The sequence below is a fragment of the Mauremys reevesii genome, linkage group 2 (genome assembly GCF_016161935.1).
Source record: "Mauremys reevesii isolate NIE-2019 linkage group 2, ASM1616193v1, whole genome shotgun sequence".
Classification (NCBI taxonomy): Eukaryota; Metazoa; Chordata; order Testudines; family Geoemydidae; genus Mauremys; species Mauremys reevesii.
Genome location: NC_052624.1, coordinates 94,690,738 through 94,714,775, shown reverse-complemented (window position 1 = coordinate 94,714,775; position 24,038 = coordinate 94,690,738). Strand labels below are relative to the sequence as shown.

General features: G+C 41.2%; 1 protein-coding gene across 22 annotated transcripts in view; it reads right to left on the bottom strand.

Moving 5' to 3' along the window:
* The window catches only part of HECW1 (HECT, C2 and WW domain containing E3 ubiquitin protein ligase 1), a 451,523-nt gene that overhangs the window by 212,650 nt on the left and 214,835 nt on the right, over positions 1-24,038 (bottom strand). Inside the window, exon 1 of one of the 22 annotated variants that reach the window (XM_039526010.1) lies at positions 12,323-12,399. The exons of the other annotated variants lie outside the window; for them this stretch is intronic. The gene's annotated coding sequence lies outside the window, so the exon portion shown is untranslated. Of the gene's footprint in view, positions 1-12,322; positions 12,400-24,038 lie in introns of those variants that run through there. 22 annotated transcript variants of the gene reach the window in all.

The following is a 24,038-nucleotide window of genomic DNA, read 5'->3' as shown; positions in this document are numbered from 1 at the left end:
GAGTCACTGCTTAGTGCTGTACAAGGTTTAGACTATTTGATTCTAGCCAGCGGAGTTGGCGGTGGGACAAGTGATTCAGAGAGTGGTCTGCAGTGGATTGTTGTGGGGAGGTAGTTTAGAGAGTGAAACCCCTGTGCCAGATCCTTAGCTGCTGCAAACTGGTATAGCTCCATTGACTTAAATAGGGCTGTCTATTACAAATATCAGACTCCTTATGTTCAAATGTGTGTGTCTTTACTAGCACATGGCATCTCCTCACCTGACCTCTCAAGTGGGCACTTAAGTCTGTTGCACTGATACTCAGGGACAGCACGAGACTGTTTAAGTACCAGTTAGGTCCTCAAAATAAAGTTTATCTGAGACTAACGTGGTAGATAAGTATTATGCTATCCCTCTGCAAAAGGGTGACTTTTACCATATGCGCCTTGGTGCTGATTTGAAAATAAAAATGCAGGAGCTGGATATCCCATTAAGGCCCCAGAAGACTTAAAATTTGTTTTCACTTTTATTATCTGATAGCATTACTAATCTTTTTTACCTTCTTGTTAATAGACACTGTATTCTGTACAGCATATCTACTATAATGTCAGTGTAGACTCCTAAAGATAGACTGGTAGGTATTTGTGATGGTACTTGGGCTACCCAGGACTGAGAATCACTTTCTTAGCTCCTGCTACAGTGTGAGGGAGTTTTGCTTGTGCTTCACTGGATGTCAGCTCCCTGACACCACCAGCCTGTTAGCCACCTATGCACTTTCCTCTGGACAATATCAGCCCTTGTTTAGCCTTGCAGTGTAACAACAGGTGCACCCCAGTCCCTGAATCTCTTTGAAGCATTCCTCTGTGATATCCAGCCCCTGTCACTGTCTACTCACAGAATTGCCAGGTCTGCTGTCCCCAAGGGAACAGTATACAAACCAGCTTGTATAATTCAACTCAGGATCAGCATTTTACTTAATATCACAGCACTTAGCAAAAACATGAATAAGGCTTTTATTAAGGCTGAGAGTTTGTCAGGGAGGTCACAGAAGTCATGGATTCCGTGACCTCCATGACTTCTGCAGCGGCCAGTGCGCCTGGCTCGGGGCAGCTCAGGCAGCCCCGGTGCCAGGCACACCAGCTGCTACTGGGGCAGTCTCGGGCCACTGCACCATCCTCCCCGCCCCCCGGCAGAAGAGTTTGGGTGTGGGATGGGGCAGGGGTTGGGGCACGGGATGGGGTGAGGTGGGCTCTGGGCGGCGCTTACCTGGGGGGCTCCCTGGAAGTGGCGACATCCCCCTCGCTCAGCTGCTAGGCGGAGGCGTGGTCAGGCAGCTCTGTGTGCCAGGACACCGCCCCCACAAGTTTTAGTCACTGGTATTTTTAGTAAAAGTCATGGATGGGTCACGGGCCGTGAATTTATGTTTACTGCCCATGACCTGTCTGTGACTTTTATTAAAAAATACCTGTGACTAAAACATAGCCTTAGTTATTATCAAAGACTAAAGATTTAGGAGATAGTGAGTTAGGATACAGTAGAACCTCAGAGTTACAAACACCAGAGTTACGAACTGATCAGTCAACCTCACACCTCATTTGGAACTGGAAGTACACAATCAGGCAGCAGCAGAGACAGAAAAAAAAGCAAATACGGTACAGTACTGTGTTAAATGTAAACTACTAAAAAATAAAGGGAAAGCAGCATTTTTCTTCTGCATAGTACAGTTTCAAAGTTGTATTAAGTGAATGTTCAGTTGTAAACTTTTGAAAGAATAACCATAACATTTTGTTCAGAGTTACAAACATTTCAGAGTTACGAACAACTGCCATTCCCAAGATGTCCGTATCTCTGAGGTTCTACTGTATTGGAAACAAATGATTACATATAAAACAAAATCATGACATGTCTTCTAGAGACTAAACTTAACTCCTGTCTAACAAAATTTACCTCACCCAAAGTCTTTTGCAATGTCTTCAACCAGGGCTGGCTGAGATCCTTCTTTTCATGAATGTAAATGCATTTCCTGCTTACTTTATAGGTGCAGGATGAGGGGTATCTTCTTTGCCTTATAGATATATCCCCAAAGTCGATTGTCTTGGCATACAAAGATAACCACTCAGGACTTGCTTCTCCTGTGTGCTGCTTCCCTGTTGACTTACATCCCTTTGCTAACCTTTGACTTCGTATGTAAATGGGCATCCATTGTGTTAGCTTACAGCACTTAATTTACACACAACAGAGAGGTGGACGTCTTATACCTCCCATCTGGAGGAAAAACTGCTTTTCACCTCTGTCTTGATACAAACTTTAAAAACATATTTTCAGTACATATACATAACTCCTTACACATAGTATCTGTGCATACATTTCACTATTATATGAATAATCACTGTGACACCAGCTTTCACTTAAGACCCCACATGACATTCTTTGGTGAATCAGAATGTGCCTACCAGAATCAAGATATTCCTGCAACCTCCTTCTTGCCAGATAGATCATGATCTCTTCCCCAATGTTGTTTACTGGTTCTGTACACGCACCTTCACATCAGCTTTGTCTACCCATCCCCAATTGGCCTCTAATGGTTAATTAAATTCATGGGAGGCGGGGGTTGTGAGCATTTCTTCCTGAGTACACATACTAGCTGTTCAATCTGAGCCCTGAATCATGGGGATAGATAGCCCTTTTATTTTTAGGTTAGGTGTTGTCACTGCAGATGCTCTGCTTATTAATATAAAAATCCAGTCCTTTGAAACTTTTTTCAGACTACACACACACACACACACACACACACACAATCAAAGAAATGTAGGGCTGGAAGGGACCTTGAGAGGTCATCAAGTCCAACTCCCTTTGCTGAGGCAGCACCAAGTAAACCTAGATGAGGGGTAGATAATAAATAGACCACAGACCAAATCTGGACTGTCAGATGCTTTTTATTTACTTATTATCATTATTGTTATTTTTTATTATTTTCCCTGGAGTCTCAATCTTGACTATACCTGGCCCATGAAATTTGGACCTAGACAAAAAAATAATTAACTACCCCGACCTAGAGCATCCCTGACATGTTTGTCCAACTTGTTCTTTAAAAACTTCTAATGATGGAGATTCCACAACCTCCATTAGAAGTGTAATCCAGAGCTTAACTACATTTATAGTTGGAAAGATTTTCCTAATATCTAACCTAAATCTCCCTTGCTGAAGATTAAGCCCATTACTTCTTGTCCTTCTTCCACAGACATAGAGAACAATTGATCCTCCTCCCCTTTATAACAGTCCTTAATGTATTTGAAGACTATTATCAGGTCCCCCGAGTCAGTCTCTTTTCTCAAGACTAAACATGCCCAGTTTTTTTTAACCCTTTCCTCATAGGTCAGGTTTTCTAAATCTGTCATTTGTGTTGCTCTCCTCTGTATGCTCTCCAATTTATCCACATCTTTCCTAAAAAATTGGAGATAGTATTCCAGCTGAGGCCTCACCAGTACATTGTAGAGCAGGACAATTACATTCCTGTCAATATACCCCAGAAAATTAGCCTTTTTTTTTTTTTAACAATTGCATCACATTGTTGACACATTCAATTTGTGGTCCACTCTACCCCAAGATGTTTTTCAGCAGTACTATCATCTAATCAGTAGTTTCCCATTTTGTAGTTGTGCATTTAATTTTTCCTTCCTAAGTGTAGTATTTTGCACTTATGTTTAGTGGATTTCATCTTGTTGATTTCAGACCAATTTTCCAATTTCTCAAGGTTATTTTAAATTCTAATCCTGTCCTCCAAAAGCTTGCAACCCTGCCCATCTTGGTGTCATCCACAAATTTTATAAACATGTGCTCCATAGAATCATAGACTTTAAGGTCAGAAGGGACCATTATGATCATCTAGTCTGACCTCCTGTACAACGCAGGCTACAGAATCTCACCCACCCACTCCTGTATCAAACCTGTGTCTGAGCTATTGAAGTCCTCAAATCATGGTTTAAAGACTTCAAGGTGCAGAGAGTCTTCCAGCAAGTGACCCGTGCCCCACACTGCAGAGGAAGTTGTTGAAAAAACCCCAGGGCCTCTGCCAATCTTCCCTGGAGCAAAGTTCCTTCCTGACCTCAAATATGGTGATCAGCTAAACCCTGAGCATGTGGGCAAGACTCACCAGCCAGACACCCAGGAAAGAATTCTCTGTAGTAACTCAGATCCCACCCCATTTAACATCCTATCACAAGCCATTGGGCATATTTACTGCTAATAGTCAAAGACCAATCTCATTATACCATCCCCTCCATAAGCTTATCAAGCTTAGTCTTGAAGCCAGATATGTCTTTTGCCCCCACTATTCCCCTTGGAAGGCTGTTCCAGAACTTCACTCCTCTGATGGTTAGAAACCTTCATCTAATTTCAAGTCTAAACTTCCTGATGGCCAGTTTATATCCATTTGTTCTTGTGTCCACATTGTTACTGAGCTTAAATAATTCCTCTCCCTCCCTGGTATTTATTCCTCTGATATGTTTGTAGAGATCAATCATATCTCCCCTCAGCCTTCTTTTGGTTAGGCTAAACAAGCCAAGCTCTTTCAGTCTCCTTTCATAAGACAGATTTTCCATTCTTCGGATCATCCTAGTAGCCCTTCTCTGTACCTGTTCCAGTTTGAATTCATCCTTCTTAAACATGGGAGACCAGAACTGCACACACTATTCCAGATGAGGTCTCACCAGTGCCTTGTATAACAGTATTAATACCTTGCCTGATGCATCCTCACCTGGAAATACCTCGCCTGATGCATCCCAAGACCACATTCACTTTTTTCACGGCCATATCACATTGGCGGCTCATGGTTATCCTATGATCAACCAATACTCCGAGGTCCTTCTCCTCCTCTGTTACTTCCAACTGACGCATCCCCAGCTTATAACCACTCCATAATCCAAATCATTAGTGAAAATATTGAGTAGTACCAGACCCAGGACTGACTCTTAAGGGATCTCACGAGCTACACCCTCCCAGTGTGACAGGGTACCATTGATAACTACTCTTTGAGTATGCTCTTTCAACAAGTTCTGCACCCACTTTATAGTAACTTCATCTAAACCACATTTCCCTAGTTTGTTTACAAGAATGTCATGTGGGACTATGTTAAAAGCTTCCCTAAAATCAAGATATATCACATCTACTGCTCCCCCATCCACTAGGCCAGTAATGCCGTCAAAGAAGGAAATTTGGTTGGGTTGACATAATTTGTTCTTGACAAATCCATTCCAGCTACTCCTTGTAGCCCTATTATCTTCTAGGTGCTTACAAATTGTTTAATAATTTGTTTCAGTATCTTTCCATGTATCCGTGTGTGTGTGTATCTGTTTCAGTATCTTTCCACGTATTCAGAGGTGTGTGTGTGTATCCAGGTGTGGGTATGTGGAGTTAGGACTGTAAATTCCCAACAATAACTTATGAAAAGAACCCTTTTAGAAAATGGTAGTTCTACAAAATCCAAACAATAGAAAACCAGGACACCTGAAATTCATATTTGAAAGTTTGGGAATGAAGGAACCCTGAACAACTTTAAATCTGCCCCCAAATTCCTGCACAACCTCCACCAGATTTCCCGGGACAGCTGTACACCTTACATCTATTCCACTGGCAATATGAGCCACATATACCCCACTAGTCTGTCCAGTTCGCAACATCAGAAGTAAAGGAGATGAACTAGATCTTGCCAGGGGTTCTAAAATGAAGGAATTTTGAAGCATTCCGATCAAGCCATTTATAGTCTATGACATGACAAAAGCGTTAGAAAATATAAGTGTAAATCACTGTTTTAAAACATCTGCTAGGAACTGAGTTGTGTGCTCTATACCAGCTCATCTGGAGTCTGATCCAACTCTCATTGAAGCTAATGGAAAGACTCATTGATTTCAATAGCAGTTGGATTGGGCCCTATTTTACATAGCTCCCTTTATTCATTTCTTCTGACTAAAGAAATAGTCTCCTCAACTGAAATCCTTCTCTTCCAAACCCAGCATTTAATCATTTATGTTGCCCTTCTCCACCTTTTCTATTTCTGCTGTGCTGTGTTTCTGCTTTAAAATACCTGGTTAAAGAAATAAATCTGCTAAATACTTTATGTCAGCGATTGTATTTCTACTGTACAGTATGTAATATATGCCTTGGTCAGCTAAACCATTAATGCATGTCATAGAAGTATTATTTTAGCATTATATTGCATCTAGAATGCAACAAATGTATAATGAATTTTTTAAAAGAAACAAATCTACCAAAGCAAAACCAGATTCTATTCACCAAACTGCACAAAAACCACAATAGGGTAGTTCAGAGGCAGAAATGTTATCAGGGCACACATTATGCATTTACAGGGTTTCCACTGAATCATTTTCTATCAGAGATTTTTCATACATCACAGAAGGCGCTGCACACTCAGTAACGCCTTCACAATGACACAGTAATTACAGAGGTACCTGCTAGCAGTGCAACTCTTAAGGTGGTGTCAGGGGTTCCATTATTAACCCAATTTTCATGGCTTGGTAGCTCAGCCACAAAATATGCCTGCACTGCCTTTCAGTCAGGAGCAGAAAATTTCAAACCAGGAGCGATTTATTTCTCTTTTTAATTTAGATATTTATCCAGTTATAAAAGGAAAAGGAAAAAAAGAATTATGCTGTGACGTTGGTAAACCAAGTGCCAGCTCTGGCTAACACCGTAGGCATTAATTAGGAACTGACGAACTCATAGCTAAAAGCCAAATGAGCTCGCCTGCATGTTAATTTTGTTCAATATTGGTATTAGTCTTATAAGACAGTATTTAGACTCTGTGAAAAGCTTGTAACTTGCTGCATGCTTTAAGCTCACTTGTAATGTCTGTATTCCATGCCACAAGGTAAAATAAGTTTGTTTTATAATTGTAAAAATGCCTTCTCTGAACTTGCGAACTCAGATGGGAAGAGTGGTTCCCTCTGCCCATCCAGGAGGGCTATCAAAAATTAAGTGGGCCATCACAGGACAAAATTTGTGACTTGCCCCATACACCCATAGAGAAGTACGTACGGAAGGCCTCATCCCATTGGTTTGAATGCTAGAAGAGGGAAATAAAAATAGCTACCACCAAGATTTTTCATCTCTGCTGTTTGGACTCTTGGAAAGGCTGGAGTTAAACAAACAAGCGGAGATCCCCAGGGCTAACCTGGGTTAAGCCCTGAAAAGATGTTCAATACTGAATGAATTCATCTTTTAGAAACACAGATTGAACAAATGGTTTAACCTGTAAATAATTCTATTTCTTTTTCCTATTTAATAAACCTTTAGTTAGTTTATTACAAGACTGACTACAGGCATTGTCTCTGATGTGAGATCTAAGGTACAAATCGATCTAGGGTAAGTGACTGGTCTCTTGGGACTGGATGCAACCTGAATATTTTGTGATTTTTGGTGTAAGTGACCATTTATCACTAATCCCAGCTTATTTGAATGGCAAGATAGACTGGAGAGCCCGAGGGGATGATTTGTAACTCCATGTTAAGACTGTTACAGTGATCCAGTTACTGGTTTGGTGAAATCTAAATTATAGAACATACTACCAGTTTGGGATGTCTGCCCTGCTTTTGACAGTCTGCCCAGAGGTTGGCACTCATGCTCATGAGCCACTACGGACAGCGTGACATATACCAATTTTGATGCTCTTTTGTGCTCTTATAATGGGGCAAAATACTATTTTTAAAACTAATGCATAGTATAAACTCAACACAAAACCTTATATCTGAATACTGTGGGTGAAATTGCCACTGATTTCTGTAGGGCCAAGGTTTCACTCTGATGTGTGGAGCAATTCCAATCCAGATCCAGCTGGCCTGTTTGGGCCTGATTATCCTGCCATTTGCATCACTGCATATTAGCAGTAGCTCCTCTTAAGGAAAGGGTGTTACATTAGTGTAGGTGAGGAAAAAAATCAGATCCTCGAATTATAACCGGCCAAACCAAAACTTCAGATATGGCCACCTGCATTTTAGTAACATTGGTATCCAGATTTGACTGTAGAATCAAACTGTACAAATGGGGTCCATCTATAATTTAAAATAGTATCTAATTTGGTTATTTCAAAAAGTGGATAAAGTATCTGAGTTGTTAAGACTTGAACGCCATAAACAGTAAATGTTATTGCCAACCCCAACAATTAAAAAAAAATCCAAAACATGAGTTTGAACCACCCAAAATAACGAGATTAGGTTAAAATTCATGAGGTTTTTTAAAAAAATGTAAAAATCCCCATTTGACTGGTCTGACTTTTGATATTTAACTCTTCCTCATACACTGAATGTGGGAAAGATAATTTCAGGTTGAAAATATAGTAAATGTATTATGCAATCAACATTATAACTAGTATAATATGATATTACACAAAAAAAATGTTAAAAGAACATCATTAAGGTTCGAAAATCAAGCACCCAAAAGATAGGAAAGGCCAGAATTAAGATTGCCTCTGCAATCTTAATTTACACTCTTGTGCATATGTATTATGATAGTCTTTGCATAGGCAATTTTAATTCTTGCATTTCCTAACTTTTGAGTGCTTAACTTTACAACCTTAATAATGTTCCTTGAACATCTGTGTGTATAATTTCCTACTTTAAAACAAAAAGTTACTGAAAAAAGCAGAAATTCCGTTATTTGGCATCATGTTCACACCCACGTGGGTCATCAGTAGGGCTGGAACCTTTATATCCTCTGCACAGACCTCTGACACTTGAATTAACAGAGTAAGTGATAGCTGTAGTTATCTGTTATCTTCCAGCATTAGAGGGGGATGGAATACTTTGCCAGTGAGGCTTCACAGATATTTGCTGACAGCAGAGGAAAGATGAGAGTTGGGAATTTCCGGGTTCTATTCCATACTTTGGAGGGAAGTGTGCTGTAGTGGACACAGACTTCTCCTCTTTCCCCCAGTCATGATGCCTTCCACCCTGTTCCCTCCAGCGTGTCCCCATCCCTGTCCTGTCTCTTCCCCACTGATGGCTACTCATACCAGTCCCTTTCTTCTTGCCTCACCAGGCTTATTTTCCTAATCCAAGATTTTTTACCCATCAAGTCTTAATCTCACCTCTCCAGACACCCTGCCATTTAGTCTCTTGCTTTCAGGGAGAACACTGCAGAACCATTATGATATTTACAGCTGAAATTCAGTTACAGAACCCATTCATCACCCATCCTATTTCTAACTGAACCATATTCTTTTCTTATCATGCAAGTGATTTTTTTCCACTTCACATCTTGTACTTTTGTGCATTATGCTTATAACACAAAAGGAGATTTTTTTTTCTTTTACTTTTTTTTAAGGTCCTTTTTTAATGATTTCTCTGGTTTGGGGCTTCCAACAAGTAATGCTGGTGCTAAAGGCTTCAGTTGTGCAAGACAGAGAGAGTGAGAAGTGACAGGCATGGACAAAAACAGTATAAGAAATAGAAAAAGAGGGATCTTTAAAAAAAACAAACAATGCCTACTTCTGCATTTGAGGTCTGACTCTCATTTACAATAAGACAACACTTAACACCTTTCTGGTAGTAGATTACCTTTAGACACAGTCTACTCATGTAAAGCAATTTTAATGGATTTAATGTAAATTAGAATCAGGCCCATGGTATTTATCCTCATGATTGCAGGGATGATTCCATAGCACACAAGCAGTACAATGACAAGTATGTAGTGACAGCTCATCCTCAGACAAGCAAATATGCATATCATCTCACTACACCACAGTGCAGGCCTCTTCAAAAGAAGCATGTATATATCAGCTAGCCCCTCCCAGCAAGGGAGGTGGAAGGATTAGTAGGGAATAGTGCAGGTTAAATTTAGAGGACTCACTGAGGATGCTGCACTAGACATTGAAGAGTCAGAATAATTCACAGGCAGGAGATCATTTAAGAGGAGAGAACTTAATGAAATCAGGGTAGATACTATAAATGAAAGACGAAAGGTGGACAGAAGCATCATTAGAGCAATTTAATTAAGAAGCAATCACAGCAGAAGTATCTATTTTAAGATGGTTTACTTTTATAAAAAGAATCTGGCAATAAGATTTGAGAGGGAATTATAATTTCTAATGGGATGAGTGAACTTTAGGAAGTTTGAAAAGTTTGAAATTTGCATGTATAAAGAACCTTTCATCTGAGGCTCTCAAGGTACTATACCAATATTAATAGGGTGCTTTTGCTCTAAACAGATATTGGAACCCTCTAGGGAGATGCTGACTGATTCCTGCTGACCAGTGTGGCAGGTCTGGATCTTTCATTCCACTCTGGGAGGGGAAAGTGACCTTTTGGTCAGAGGGATTTAGGGTTCTATGGCTGAAATCCTAGGAACAGCCGAGCCAGTGGAGGAGGCATGGGCTGCATTTATTAGCTATACATTGCTCATAAAGCCAACCCCCAGCAAGGGAGTGAGTTTGCCCTTACACAGTATATGTACACTTTATTTGGAACTGAGTGGATACACCACCTGCTTGCAGACCCAATCCTATCTTCTTCATTCAGGCAAAACTGTCAGCAAAATCCAACTGAATTTTGTGTGTGTAATTACTGTAGGATTGGGTCCTAACAAATTAATCCTCAGAACACCACTCAGGAGGTGGATAAGTATGATCATATCTAGTTTATAGATAGGTAAACTAAGGCAAAAAGAGATTAAGTGACTTACCCAAGATCACACAGTCAATGGCAGAGCTGAGACTAGAACCCAACAGTTCTACAATGCTACAAAGTTTCTGTAATAATTAAGTGATGGGGCCTATCCTCATCAACACTAAAACCCCTTTACACTATTCTGGCAATGTAAATAGAGCCTTGAAGCAGCACAAATCATTTATGCCCACTTTAAAGAGTAGCGTAAAAGCACCTTAGCATAAACAGGAATCAAGTTTGTAGTCTGCATACTAACGTAACATTTACATATTGCTCAATTACATGCTATTTTCAATGCACACACTATACGTTATGCCTTGTCATTTTATTTTAATGGCAACTTTTCATAGGGTTTTTCAAATGAGAAACACACAAAACCACCAAAATTTAACTCAACAAATTGTTTGTACTATTATCTTAAACATTGAAATAAAAGAGTGATGTCTAACACTCTGCCCTTAAAGCAGCCCACTGGGGTTTGATTTCTTGTTTCATCTGGGACGTAAGACTACCCACTCTTCTGAGCCCTCCAGATCAACAGAGGCGGCTCTAGGTATTTTGCTGCCCCAAGCATGGCAGGCAGGCTGCCTTTGGCAGCTTGCCTGCGGGAGATCCCCGGTCCTGCGGATTCAGTGGCACTCCTGTGGGAGGTCCGCTGAACCCGTGGGACCAGCGGACCCTCTGCAGGCATGCCTCCGAAGGCAACCTGCCTGCCGCCCTCGTGGCTACCAGAAGAGCACCCCCTGTGGCTTGCCACCCCAGGCACGCGCTTGGCATGCTGGTGCCTGGAGCTGCCCCTGCAGATCAACCACCATATCCAGTGGCAATGCATGGGTATGAAGAGATGAACTGAGACAGGCATGGCAACCATTCCTTTGGATTACTTTGCATTTGTGAGTTGAGGTCAGACCCATATATATTTAGGTGCAGGAGTTTTCATTGTATTTAATTATTAATAAAACTACTGAAACAAGAGCTGGTATCCCAATCACCTTTCAGAGGAAAAATAACCTTGCTATAAATGTGCTGACATCACTCCAGTCACTCAATGCATCTTCCCATTCCCCTTGTGTTTGTAACCTATGCAATTTCATATTTTTTCTACATAGTTAAAACCACTTGGGCCAAATTCTGCACCTGGATACACTGCACCTGGATGCACAATGAAGTCAATGGGCTTGATTCTGCAGCTGCTGCATGCAAGCAGTTCTCACTAATTTCAGTGGGAATTGTTTGCTCTCAGCTGCTTCAGAAATAGGCCCAATGGGAGTATCCAAGGGCAGACTATGGCTCCTTGTTCAGTGAAACAGAGAGAGAGGCTGTATCTTCTGAAGTACATTCCAACAAAGCACTGGATAGCACAGACCAAAACAGAATTTCCACTGGATTTTAGTTAACAGTGGCAAAGGCTAACACACAAACAGTAGATGAAGCTATAATCTTGTGCCTCTGATAGCAGAAATGTAACCATTTGCAAAACAACATCAACTGAGTTACCTTATTTTCCTGATCCATTAAAACAAATTAATATTGACTGCACCATCCACTGTGCAGAATATTAAAATAAAAAACTCTAATGAGGAAGACAATCCATACACATTCATTTATAGACTTTTCAAGGAACAGATTACACTTTTAAAACATTAAAACAGCATTAGCCACATTACCAGCATAGTTTGGATGTCAAGAACCTCTTCTCGTTTCTATACAACTACTGCAGACTCTGAACACTGAACTCTGAGTTGCTCTGAAAACCTGATTGCTGAAGCCAAAGTAAAAATAGAATCTCTTGCACAATAGAATTCATGATCAAAAACTGATACATTGTGCATCAATTTTCACTATTAGGATATCACTGGTATGATTTGTTGAGCAGGTCTTTGCAAAATAGATACATATGTAGACCAACATTTTAAAATGTGAGTACCTATCGAAAGAATCCTAAATATCCATATTGTGCACATAGAATTCACACTGTCATATACTTACTCTGCATGAATGCCAGCAAGTGCACAGCTCACACCTGCATCAACCTCATAGGTGTAGAATTAAGCCATTGTAATCACCTAAATCCTTCCATTCTCTGGGGGTAAATGGACAACCAACAGTAAACCTGAGTCTCTGGAAGACTTAAGTGGAGGATCAGACCCTTTGGGCCCCACCTTGAGATTTCAGCAGCATTTGAAGGAGAGAATGGGCATAGACCACTTACAACTGCCCACATATTCAAATATAGGGGGATGAGGGAAGTTCAGGACACTAGCAGACCCTCTTGAAGGATTCCCATAGAGTGAGTGATGTTAGTCTCTTTGCGGTCATCTCCAAAGCCACCTGCTACAGCAAATGGTGGATCAAGCATCACAGTCTGCCCCACAAACCACATCTGCATCTTGCAGCGGAAGTTAGGCCATAAGCACTAACCCCAAAGCATGAGCTATGTAGAGCTCCTGGCTGGAATGAGTGGCCCCTTCACTAATCCTCCTTCCTCATGCCCCCCAAAAGCCTCTAACAAGCACCCCAAACCAGTCACTGTTTCTTGCTGCCAGCCCAAAACCGCACTAGCCAAAAGTTGGGGCTTCAGCAGTAGCAAGAAACTATGACTGTTGTACTGAATCGTACGAGGAAGAAAGGTGTACATGTGGCGGGGGAGGGGGGGAAGACCAGGAAAGTGGCAGCGACAAATGGGAGGGAGGCAGAGAACAGCTCAGTGTTGTATTTGTTTCAGAGGGAGAGAAGCAGCTGGGAGAAGGTTGGGCCAGCGCAGGATTACCAGAGGATTGGGATGGGAGCAGAATTCATGTCCTGCTTCTTGAGCTGGTGTCTGGGAAGGAAGAAGATACAATTGGGCTAGCAATTGTTCTTTCACTGAGCAGCAGTGCTTCTGGATCTACTCCTCTGCCCACAGTTTGCTTAAAATAAAAGCCTCATAGAAATGAGAAGAAAACCTTTTCTGACATTTGTATGATCTGATGAAGGCACAGCCGCCACATGCAAACCCTCCCCACAACTCCAGCTGTAGGAATCAGTATAGCTGTCAGAAACACTGTTCTTTAAGAAGTGAAAGGAAAAGATGAGGAATAGGTGCAGTAACACCCATTTATACAGTGAACACTTCAAATCATACAGCAACTTTTAATGTATATCCACACTTGGTTCTGCGGGTGGACTGAAATGCTTTTACAATAGTGGATAAGACACTGGAGTCCGGGGAGTCCGGAGATGTAGATTCTATTCTAAATTCTGCCACTGACCTGCTGTGTGACCTTGGGCAAGTCACTTCACCTGGCTGTACCTCTGTCTCCCCTCCCACCCTTTGTCTGTCTTGTCTATTTAGGCAGTAAGTTCTTTGGGTCGACTGCCTCATACTATATGTATGTACAGTACCTAGCACAATGGGGTCCTGATCTCAGTTGGAACCTTTAGGTGCTACTATAATATAATAATAAATAAATACAAAAAACTGCTTAAGATCCTATATCACTGAGGGCCACATCCTGGCCTCATGTAATTCTGACACTGGTTTCAGTGGGATTAGAATTTTCCCGATAAAATATATGGGAGAAGTTTAAAAATTACAAGTAAATACTTTAAAAAATAAAATATTTGAAAATTATTTCCTCTTCTATTTCACTTCCAAGGTTGGAATTCAGGGATCTTCCCTGGCAAGAATTGATGACACTTCTAACACCTAAAGTCTGGTAAAGAATGCAGCTCCCTGTTTCTCTCTAGGCCCCTGTGATACCAACTGTCACAAGATAAGAAACACAGAAATCTGAACTCAGCTCCTAAAAGGTAAATAAATATAATCATAGTCTTGTGACTCAAGTTTGGATCCATATCCAGACAGTATCCAAACTTTCCCAAAATTCATAGTGGTCAGATGTAGAGTCTTGGTTCCACAGAAAGGAAAAAACTTTTTACCAAAACAATTTCTTCTGAAGTTTTTTTTTTTTGCTGGTTTTTTGAAAATTTTGATTTTTCATAAAAAAAACTGAACGCCCAGTAAGCCCCCCAAGTTGTTTGGTTTTCAGACAAAAACTGAAGTATTTTGATTAAGAAAGGCCACTGCAGTACCTCCTGTAAACTGCAGTTTAAGCGCCTTATGCTCCCATTCTCCTCCATAGGCTGGGTTCCCCAGCCAGATTACATCTCCCATACTGCACCCACCTCATGCATGGGAGAGGTAGTCCAACAAGAGAACCTGGCCTATAGAAAGGAAGGGAAGCATGAAGCACCTGGACTAAAAAACTCATGAGGCATCACAGTGATATTTCAAAATGGAAATATTTGCGTTTTGGGTCAAAATATTTGATTTTGATTTTTCACAAGAAACTCAAAATTTTACATAGAAAATTTAGACAATATCTTTTTTTCCATTTTCGTCAAAATTTTCCGTGGCAGGGAAAAAGATTGCTAACCAGCTCTGTCTTCAATTCCCACTAAAGCCCATGGGAAGTGAGGGCATTCTGCATCTTGTATGACCCATGTTCAAGAAATGAATTTCAATTGGAACATGTGCAGAGAAGAGCTACTAGGATGGATCAAAAGAATGGAGGACCTATCTTTATGAGTAGGGCCCTACCAAATTCACGGTTCATTTTGGTCAATTTCGTGGTCATAGGATTTAAAAAATCATAAATTTAATTATTTCAGATATTTAAATCTGAAATTTCACAGCGTTGTAACTCTAAGGGTTCTGACCCAAAATGGGATTGTGGGGGTCACAGGGTTATTGTAGGGGGGTTCCGGTGTTACCACCTTTACTTCTGCGCTGCTGCTGGCGGCAGTACTGCCTTCAGAATTGGGTGGCTGGAAAGAGGCGACTGCTGGCCACGAGCCAAGCTCTGAAGACTGTGCTGCCATGAGCAGCAGCACAGAAGTAAGGATGGCAAGGTATGGTATGGCCACGCTTACTTCTGCACTTCTGCCTTCCGAGCTGGACCCTCAGCCAGCAACCACCACTCTTCAGCTGCCCAGCTCAGAAGGCAACAGTGCAGAAATAAGGGTGGAGTGGTATGGTATTGCCACCATTACTTCTCCACTGCTGCTGGCAGGGTACTGCCATCAGAGCTGGGCACCTGGCCAACAGCTGCCACTCTCTGGGCCACCCAGCTCTGAAGGCAGCATAGAAGTAAGGGTAGCTATACCACAATCCCCCTATAATAAATTTGCGATGCCCGCACAACTCCCTTTTGGGTCAGGATCCCCAGTTGGAGAAAGTTTGGTTTCCCCTGTGAAATCTGTATATTATAGGATAAAAATATACAAAAGACCAGATTTCATGGTTCATGATGCCTTTTTCATGGCCGAGAATTTGGTAGGGCCCTATTTATGAGAAGAAACTGAAAGGGCTTGGCTTGTTTAGCCTAGCAAAATGAAGGCTGAGGGGAGATAGGATTGTTCTCTATAAATACATCAGGGGCATAAACACCAGGAGGGTGAAGAGTTAATTAAACTAACACACAATGTTGATACAGTAACAAATGGGTATGAACTGGCTGCAAACAAATTCAGGCTAGCAATTAGAAGAAAGTTTCTAAGCATCAGAGGAGTGAAGTTCTGGAAAAGTCTCCCACTAAGAGTTGTGAGAACAAACAACTTAAATAGTTTTAAGAGAGAGCAGGACAAATTTCTGAGGGGATTGTATGATGGGGTTACTTATGAGGGTGTGCAGTAGGGCTGGGCATGATGAGGGGCATTTTTAGCAACCAGACAGGTGCTCAAACCACTGTCGATTATTGGGATGAGTAATACCTGTAAGGCTTCTGTACCAACCTTAGCATCACTAAGGCAAAGATGGGACGGGGTTGGTGGGAGGCAGCGATCATGAAGTGTGGGACTGACTGCATCCTCCCTGATATGCTGGGGCAAGTGTGAAAAACAGGAAGCCAATCTATATTTGACTTCTGGTGTGTGTGTCGGGACCCATGAGAGTGCAGACTCTGCAAAAACACATCTGTATAACTAAGGGCTTAAAAGTGCTTGCTTAATGGTTTTTGTTTGATTGACATGTTGTTGATGTAATTGTAGCAGTTACTAACTTAAAAGGGGTAGACAGGTCTGAGGAATTTGGATTTGATCTTCTGGACTTCTCTTGGAATCCCCAGCAACAGGCAGATAGCTGGGCACTGGAACCTTCTCATTTGACCACTTGAGACCCCTCCAGACCCTGGGTAATGATTGTTTGGGGGTGCTCTATAGCCTACTGTGTTTGTATGTGCTTGAGACTAAACAAAGCAGAGACTTGGAGTACAGGCATTCAGGTGTGAGTGCTGGAAGCCAATAAAGTGAAGGCTTTAAGTAAAAGCATTTTGTGTGATTTATGCCAGCCATATAGCAGACAGAGGTGCTGCATTTCCCTTGGTTTATTTACTGATACCACCTCACAGAGAGTAAAGTTACTGAGAGATTTGGGTGTAAGTAACCCCAGATAACAGGCACCCCTGGGGGTCCCTTCTGGTTCATGTCCAATATTCTTAAAATCACATGCTTCAGGGCTGCAGCTGGTTACCTGCAGAGGTCAGGAAGGGATCCCCCCACCTCAATGTATTGTTTTTTGGGGGTTTCTTGCTCCTTCCTCTGAAACATCAGAGATGGGACATTGGGGACAGCGCTCTGAGCATTCTCTCTCTCAGGCACTTGCCTGGTTCACATGCTCAGGTCTAACTGATCATTATATATGGAGTCAGAAGGGAATTTTCCCTCAGGTCAGATTGGAAGTGACCTTGGGTTTTCTTTTCCCCCCCCATCTTTCCCTGAAACATGGGGTGCGGGTCATTTGCCAGGATCATAGAATATCAGGGTTAGAAGGGGCCTCAGGAGATCATCTAATCCAACCCCCTGCTCAAGGCAGGACCAATCCCCAGACAGATTTTTATCCCAGTTCCCTAAATGGCCCCCTCAAGGACTGAACTCACAACCCTGGGTTTAGCAGGTCAATGCTCAAACCACTGAGCTATCCCTCCCATTTAGCTTTCACTTAATCAATTCCGTGGCATTGTGGAGGCAGCAGGCCTCAGGTCTTGTTGCACCTCAATCTCTCCTACTGCCTGTGACACACAATAGTCTCTTGTGGGCTGTAATTTGGTTTAATTGTGGTTATTGGGTTTAGTAGAGAGTGCTGGGTAGTGTTGGTGGCCTGTGATACACAGGAGGTCAGACTATGATCTGGTGGTCCCTTCTGCCTTGAACTCTGTGACTGGGCACAAAAGTAAGGAAAACAATATTGTCATGGCCTTCTCCCCCACACCTAGCTGAGTATGGTTTGAGAGAAGCTGGGGGACTGAGTGTTCTTTTAGGGGGCAGAGCCACTGGCCAACTCCAATCGGAGAGTGAGAGGCACTGCTGCACAATAGATCTGCCTGCACTACAGCTTTTTGGGATTTTTGACAGTGCGGTTTTCTCTCATTTATTTGGAAAGCCCTTGTGCTACAACGTACTTTAATTATCCTCATTTTGACAATATCCTTTAAAGCAACTTCCTAAAGTAATTAAAGGGATACTTTCAGAAAGGCCTCCAATAAATGCATTTGGTTGGGACATTTCAGTACATTGATTTTGGAACATTTATGCTTATGTTCCAAAAACAAAGGGATTTGTACTAAACATTAACTACATACTAGGATACAATACTCCCAGTCTCTTTGGCAGGTGCATCATGTTGCCTCAGATCTCTGACTAGTTCAGTTGCATGACCTTCAGACTGTAAGTCTTCTGCTTTTTTCCCATGCTCAACAGTGGTACAGAAAACTCTGTTATCTCTGATATCTGCAAGCAGTGTGTCTCCTTCCTTTGTCAGTACTAAACCTGTGGCAACAAAAGTAACCCATTCAAACAAGATAACTGCACATTCAGCTACTATGCTAAAGACAGTGAAATTTGAACTGCGTCAAAGTTCCCACCATTTTAGGGATGTGCTAACTTAATGTACTGTTTATGGGAAGATGCAGCATTACACCTCAAACAAATGGTCTCTCACACTGACTATTGCTGTATAGGCCAAAAAATGTGCCAGAAATTCTAATGAAGTAAAGCTTGCTTCCTTTCCTGGAAAACTCATTATAGGTTGGTTATTTCACTGCAGTGCCCTCCAAGCTGCAACACAGAGAAAGTATGCTTCCCTAGAGGCACACAAAACCTCCAAGAACAGCCATTCCATATTTATTGTGGTCAGTTACTGTTTATCACTGGATGTCATAAAAACCAAATTGCCAGTCTGCTGCAGAAATGCAAAACCGGCTGTAGTGTGACAAGGCCTGTGCATCTATTAATACTCTTTATTTTCTGAGTACTAGTAGGATATGAGTTCAGTTCTGTCTTGCATTCATGCTGTAATTTGGAAGCAAACTCCCTAAGGTTCACAGCAATTGCATATCTGTCGTTCAACATTATATTGTAAGTTTGTGATCCATAAAAAGTGCAAAGACACAAACTTCTCTAGGAAACTGAATTAATCTTTTTTTTTTTTAGCTGTGAATAAATATAAACTGCAGATGGCTATAGTAATGTGTGATGTTACGTGTGTGCGTGTGTGTGAGAAATATGAATGCAGAGGTGATATGAATGCACTCAGCTTACTGTACAGAATTAGCCATAGTTATACATAATATACTGGGACAGAAACAGACTAAATGGGAAACAGAGGATTAAAGATAAAAAAAAGATAATAAAGAAGCTGACTGATTGTTTATTGTACTGTCCCTGCTGATAGAAAAGAGACAAACTTGGTTGAGAAGGGGTTAAGGTAGTGGATTGGAACTCAGGAGTCCTATGTACAATTCCTAGATCTGCCATAGTCTTCCCTCAGTGATCTTGAATAAGTCACTTAAACTCTCTGTGCCTCAGTTCCCTATATGTAAGATGTGTAAGAGGACTTGTTCTCTCCCATCCGATGATTTGTCTATTTAGACGGCAAACTCTTCAGGGCAGGGTCTGTCTTTTGCCATGTGTCTGCATAGCTTCTAGCACAATGGGGCCCTGATCTCAGTCGGGGCCTTTCAGTGCTACTATAAATGCAAATAATAACAACTAATAATTGGTTGTAATGAATATAAAAGGGATTGTTAAAACCACAAGTCAAAGACTTGACTCTGTAATGCTTTTGAGGTCCTAAACTATCACCTGTGCTTCGTATGGTAGTGACACTACACAGGATCTCTTACTCTCTCTCTGTCCTGGCCTGAACTAAGCAGTCGTGGAAGAGATTGCTGATTGCTCTAAATTGCTGCATGCTGTATCTCTGCACAGTTAATCTTAAGCTTTTTTCTAAGCTTAAAAAAAAAACCGTAAACCTTTTTGTCTGTTACTAGTATTGATAGGATAGGTTTGGCTTTTTCTTTTTTTTTTTAATTTTGTCCATCAAATGGAATGAGAAACAAGGACATCTCTGGGCATCACAGTAGCCTGTCCAAAAATAGTTCTGTGCCCATTCGGATCATTGCAAGTTATGCTTTTAGTTTTCCCCCAGATATCAAGATTGTCTCAGTTGTACTAAACCAGGCTATCAGCTGATTCAAAAGCAGGGTATATGTTAAACGCCTGCCCTATGAGTGCTGAAACTTGTACCACTGAAGGAGAGAGAGCTATTCTCTGCTGTCATAGAACCATAGCACAGAAATAATTCTATTGCCTTTAGTGCAATTTAAAAGTTATCTGTTCACTTAGCCCTTGGTAACTCAGACCAAGCAGGTGATTCTGAGAATATCAGGGAAACACAATTAAACAATATAAAAATAGCTGAAATGATTGAAATCTGAGGAATTTGGTAAAGATGTATAGTGTAATTTCTGTGAAAAATGGTTTCCATTCCTTCCCCATGCCCTCCTTTCCTGTATACTGCTACAAATATATCTATAATACCCATAACTTTAAAACTCAATAGCACCAAATCCCCCTATTAGTGTTTCTTATGACCACATTGAAAAATTGTGCTTTATTCCTTGTTTGAACTTCATTTCAGGCTATCTTCTTTGCCAATGATTATGGTCATCATCAGCTGTATCTGTCTGAAGATTTCTACCACCTACAGAAGTGATCTGGAAATATGGTTCAGTGTTTTTTGCTAAAGTGTACAGTGTTTTTTACCATCAATTTTGTCCTTCCATGCTCCTACTTCAACTCCCAGACCACTGAAAGCGAACTAGTGTAACCTTTACCAGAAGTGGAGCCCCGCTTTCAATTCTGTTTAATGCCTTAGCAGTGTTTTAGGTACAATGGTTAGAGATTACATAACTAGAATGCCATGTGTCACCTTATCATTAACTGCCTAAGATGTTGGAGAGAAAGGTTCAGTTCCTATCATAATTGCTCAAATAATATTAAGGATTTAGTACAAAACACTCCCAGACATCCAATGTATATCTATATATTCAAAACATAGCAAAGTAGCAATGTATTCCCATTTACTTATTTTCACCCTTCAATTCACCTTTCCTAATTTTTATTATTCACAAAACTCCCAAACTTTAATGTGCATGTTTCTTGAGCTTAAATAAGCGAATGTTAAAAAATGTCATCTGAGCTATTTACTTAAAGTTAGCTGCTAGCACAGAAATAAGTTCCCTGGCTGTTATGTGAAAGGTCCTTGGTTTAAATCTCCTGGCAGTCCTATTGGCAGTAGAAAAACACATTTAATTTTGAGGTCAGACTAGATTATTATAATGGCCCCTTCTAGCCTTAAAATCTATTAAGTACATTTTACCCCAGACAACAACAAAAAATTCAGTATTTTTTTATTTCAAGGACTAGAGTCAAAATTTATTCTGCAGTGGAGCCCAAGTCTGGGAGCCTTCAGATTCCTATATAAGGCATTATTAAATTTTATTTAGCATTTGGTTACATTTTGTTTTTCATTTTGTTTTTGTACCTGGCAATTTGATAGGCAGCACTGGCTGTCTCTGTACTGTAGTACTGTATTATCTATAAGTTTGCATATTTTGTATCACAGTTGGGTCAACAGGCTGCTTAAAAAGTAATTATATACAAATAAATGCAAACATAAAAACTAGCAAAAGCAGAAATGAAAGGATGATTTTGTAGCTGAGCTAATATGTGTTACAAGTTACTTTTATTACTAAAATAAAGATGCCAAACCAGCATCAAATGTAAGGGAAGCGCAAAATGAACAGAATATATTTTAAAAATGGGGACCCTGAAAGTGACTTGCTATATCATTGTGCTCTCTCTCCCTCTCCTCCTTCTCCCCAGTTTTTAAACGGACAAATTAACTTAAAAAGTCCTTCAATGCATGGCAAAAATAATAAAACAGATTTCTTCGATGCTGCTATTCTGTTAATATTATTATTTGTTTTCAGTAGAACACACCACAATGTGCTACATGCTGTACAAACATAAAAGAAGGTAAGATCCCTGCCCTAAAGAACTTAAAAACTGGAAGCCAGCGGCTCACAATGGCTTCTTCAATTATGAAATGCATGAGACTGTCAAACACTGTAGCTTCACTTAAGCTTTTAAGCAATCACAAAGCCTCCATATATCCTCAATAATGAGGAGTATCTCTTAAATATAATGTAGAAATGTGTATATCTCTACATGTATACACAACATGTATCTCTACTTTAAATTCATACCTCAGTGGTTAAGCAAGTTTGGTTACCAATATCATCATGTACTATTATGTACTGCTCCTTATGTATTTATCTCCCTTTTCCTCTGGATATTGGTAGGCAGGATGACGACTTGTCCTATATGAGTGAGTAGGGGAATGCATCCAGTGAAATCCAGGAGCTGCTGAAATCAACGGCAAAACTCCCATTGACCTCAGCCACGCCAGGATTGCGCCCACCACCAGTTATTTAGTTTCACATTATGGATCACATGGGAAAGATACTTCTAGCTAGTTCTACTGCCCTCTCCCCCCCAAGAGACTGGAGGCATCTCCTTCATGATGGGTTGAACCTCTCCAAGTCCAGATCTTGGGAAATTAAGTCTCTTGTTCCACAACTCTGCTTTACCATTTAAAGAAAACAAAGTTTCAGCTTTGCAGCTTAGTAGCTGTAGCACAAGGAAGCAGTTTCAAATTAGAACCTTTGAGTTATACTACAGTATATTTCCTCTCCGAAATTAGAAGCATTAAAATCTTAATAGTAACATCCACTGTCACCAGATCACAGGCAGGCTGCTGTAACTGCCCTCAGCTGCATTTTTTATAAATATAAAAGATTACAAAACTGAAATATCAACAGTACCCCTTCAATTCTTTGAGACAGCCATCTGTTGGTCAATTTACCACTTGGCACTACAGAACATGGCCTGCAGCCTCACACTGCAAGAGAACTCTGATCAACCCACTTCTACCACTATGAATACCCACAGAACACCTGCAGGTAGCAGAATAAATTCCTGCTGATGCCAGATATTTAGGTCAAATTCAGGGATGAGTCTAAGATGGCTAACTTACACATCTCTTCCAGCCCCCTTAATATGTAAATTATACCACCTGAGTCTGAGTCCCTTAGACTGCCTTAAATCCAGTCAACCTTAGGCTATGGCTACATTAGTGCTTCAAAGCGCTGCCGCGGCAGCGCTCCCGCGGCAGCGCTTTGAAGCGCTAAGTGTAGTCAAAGCCCCAGCGCTGGGAGAGAGCTCTCCCAGCGCTGTCCGTACTCCACCTCCCTGTGGGGAATAACGGACAGCACTGGGAGCGCGGCTCCCAGCGCTGGGGCTTTGACTACACTGGCGCTTTGTAGCGCCGCAATTTGCAGCGCTGCAGAGGGTGTTTTTTCACACCCTGCTGCAGCGCTGCAAATTTGCAAGTGTAGCCATACCCTTAGATTGATACCCACTTACACCTCCATGCATATCATCTCTGAATTTGGCCAAACAGTATAAGGGAGATTACTGGAAAAAAAATCAGAGGTGACATATAAATTGATGTAGTTAGACTCTTCATGCCCTACTCACTTATGCCCTACTCCACACCACTGAGTTCAGTGGAAGTTGTGCTACTGACTTCAGTGGGAACAGGTTCAAGCCCTTAGACTCCATTACACCAATGTAGACTCCCTTATATCTACACTACTCTACCTGTGTGCAAAGTTTGTGTGACTTACATGCTCAGGGGACTCAAAAACAGGTTAGCTATTATTTTAGATTCCCTGGGCCAGATTCAGATCTCAGTTGCATAGATGTAAATCAGGAGTAATTCCATTGATGTCAATGTAGTTGCATCAGTGTAAAACTAGCAAAAGAGCAGTCTGGAGGCAGTGAGCAACTCGTAAAGTCCTGCAGTCAACAAGGTTTTTTTTAAATAAGGACTGATTGGAGGACGGATAGCTCAGTGGTTTGAGCATTGGCCTGTTAAACCCAGGGTTGTGAGTTCAATCCTTGAGGAAGCCACTTAGGGATCTGGGGCAAAAATTGGTC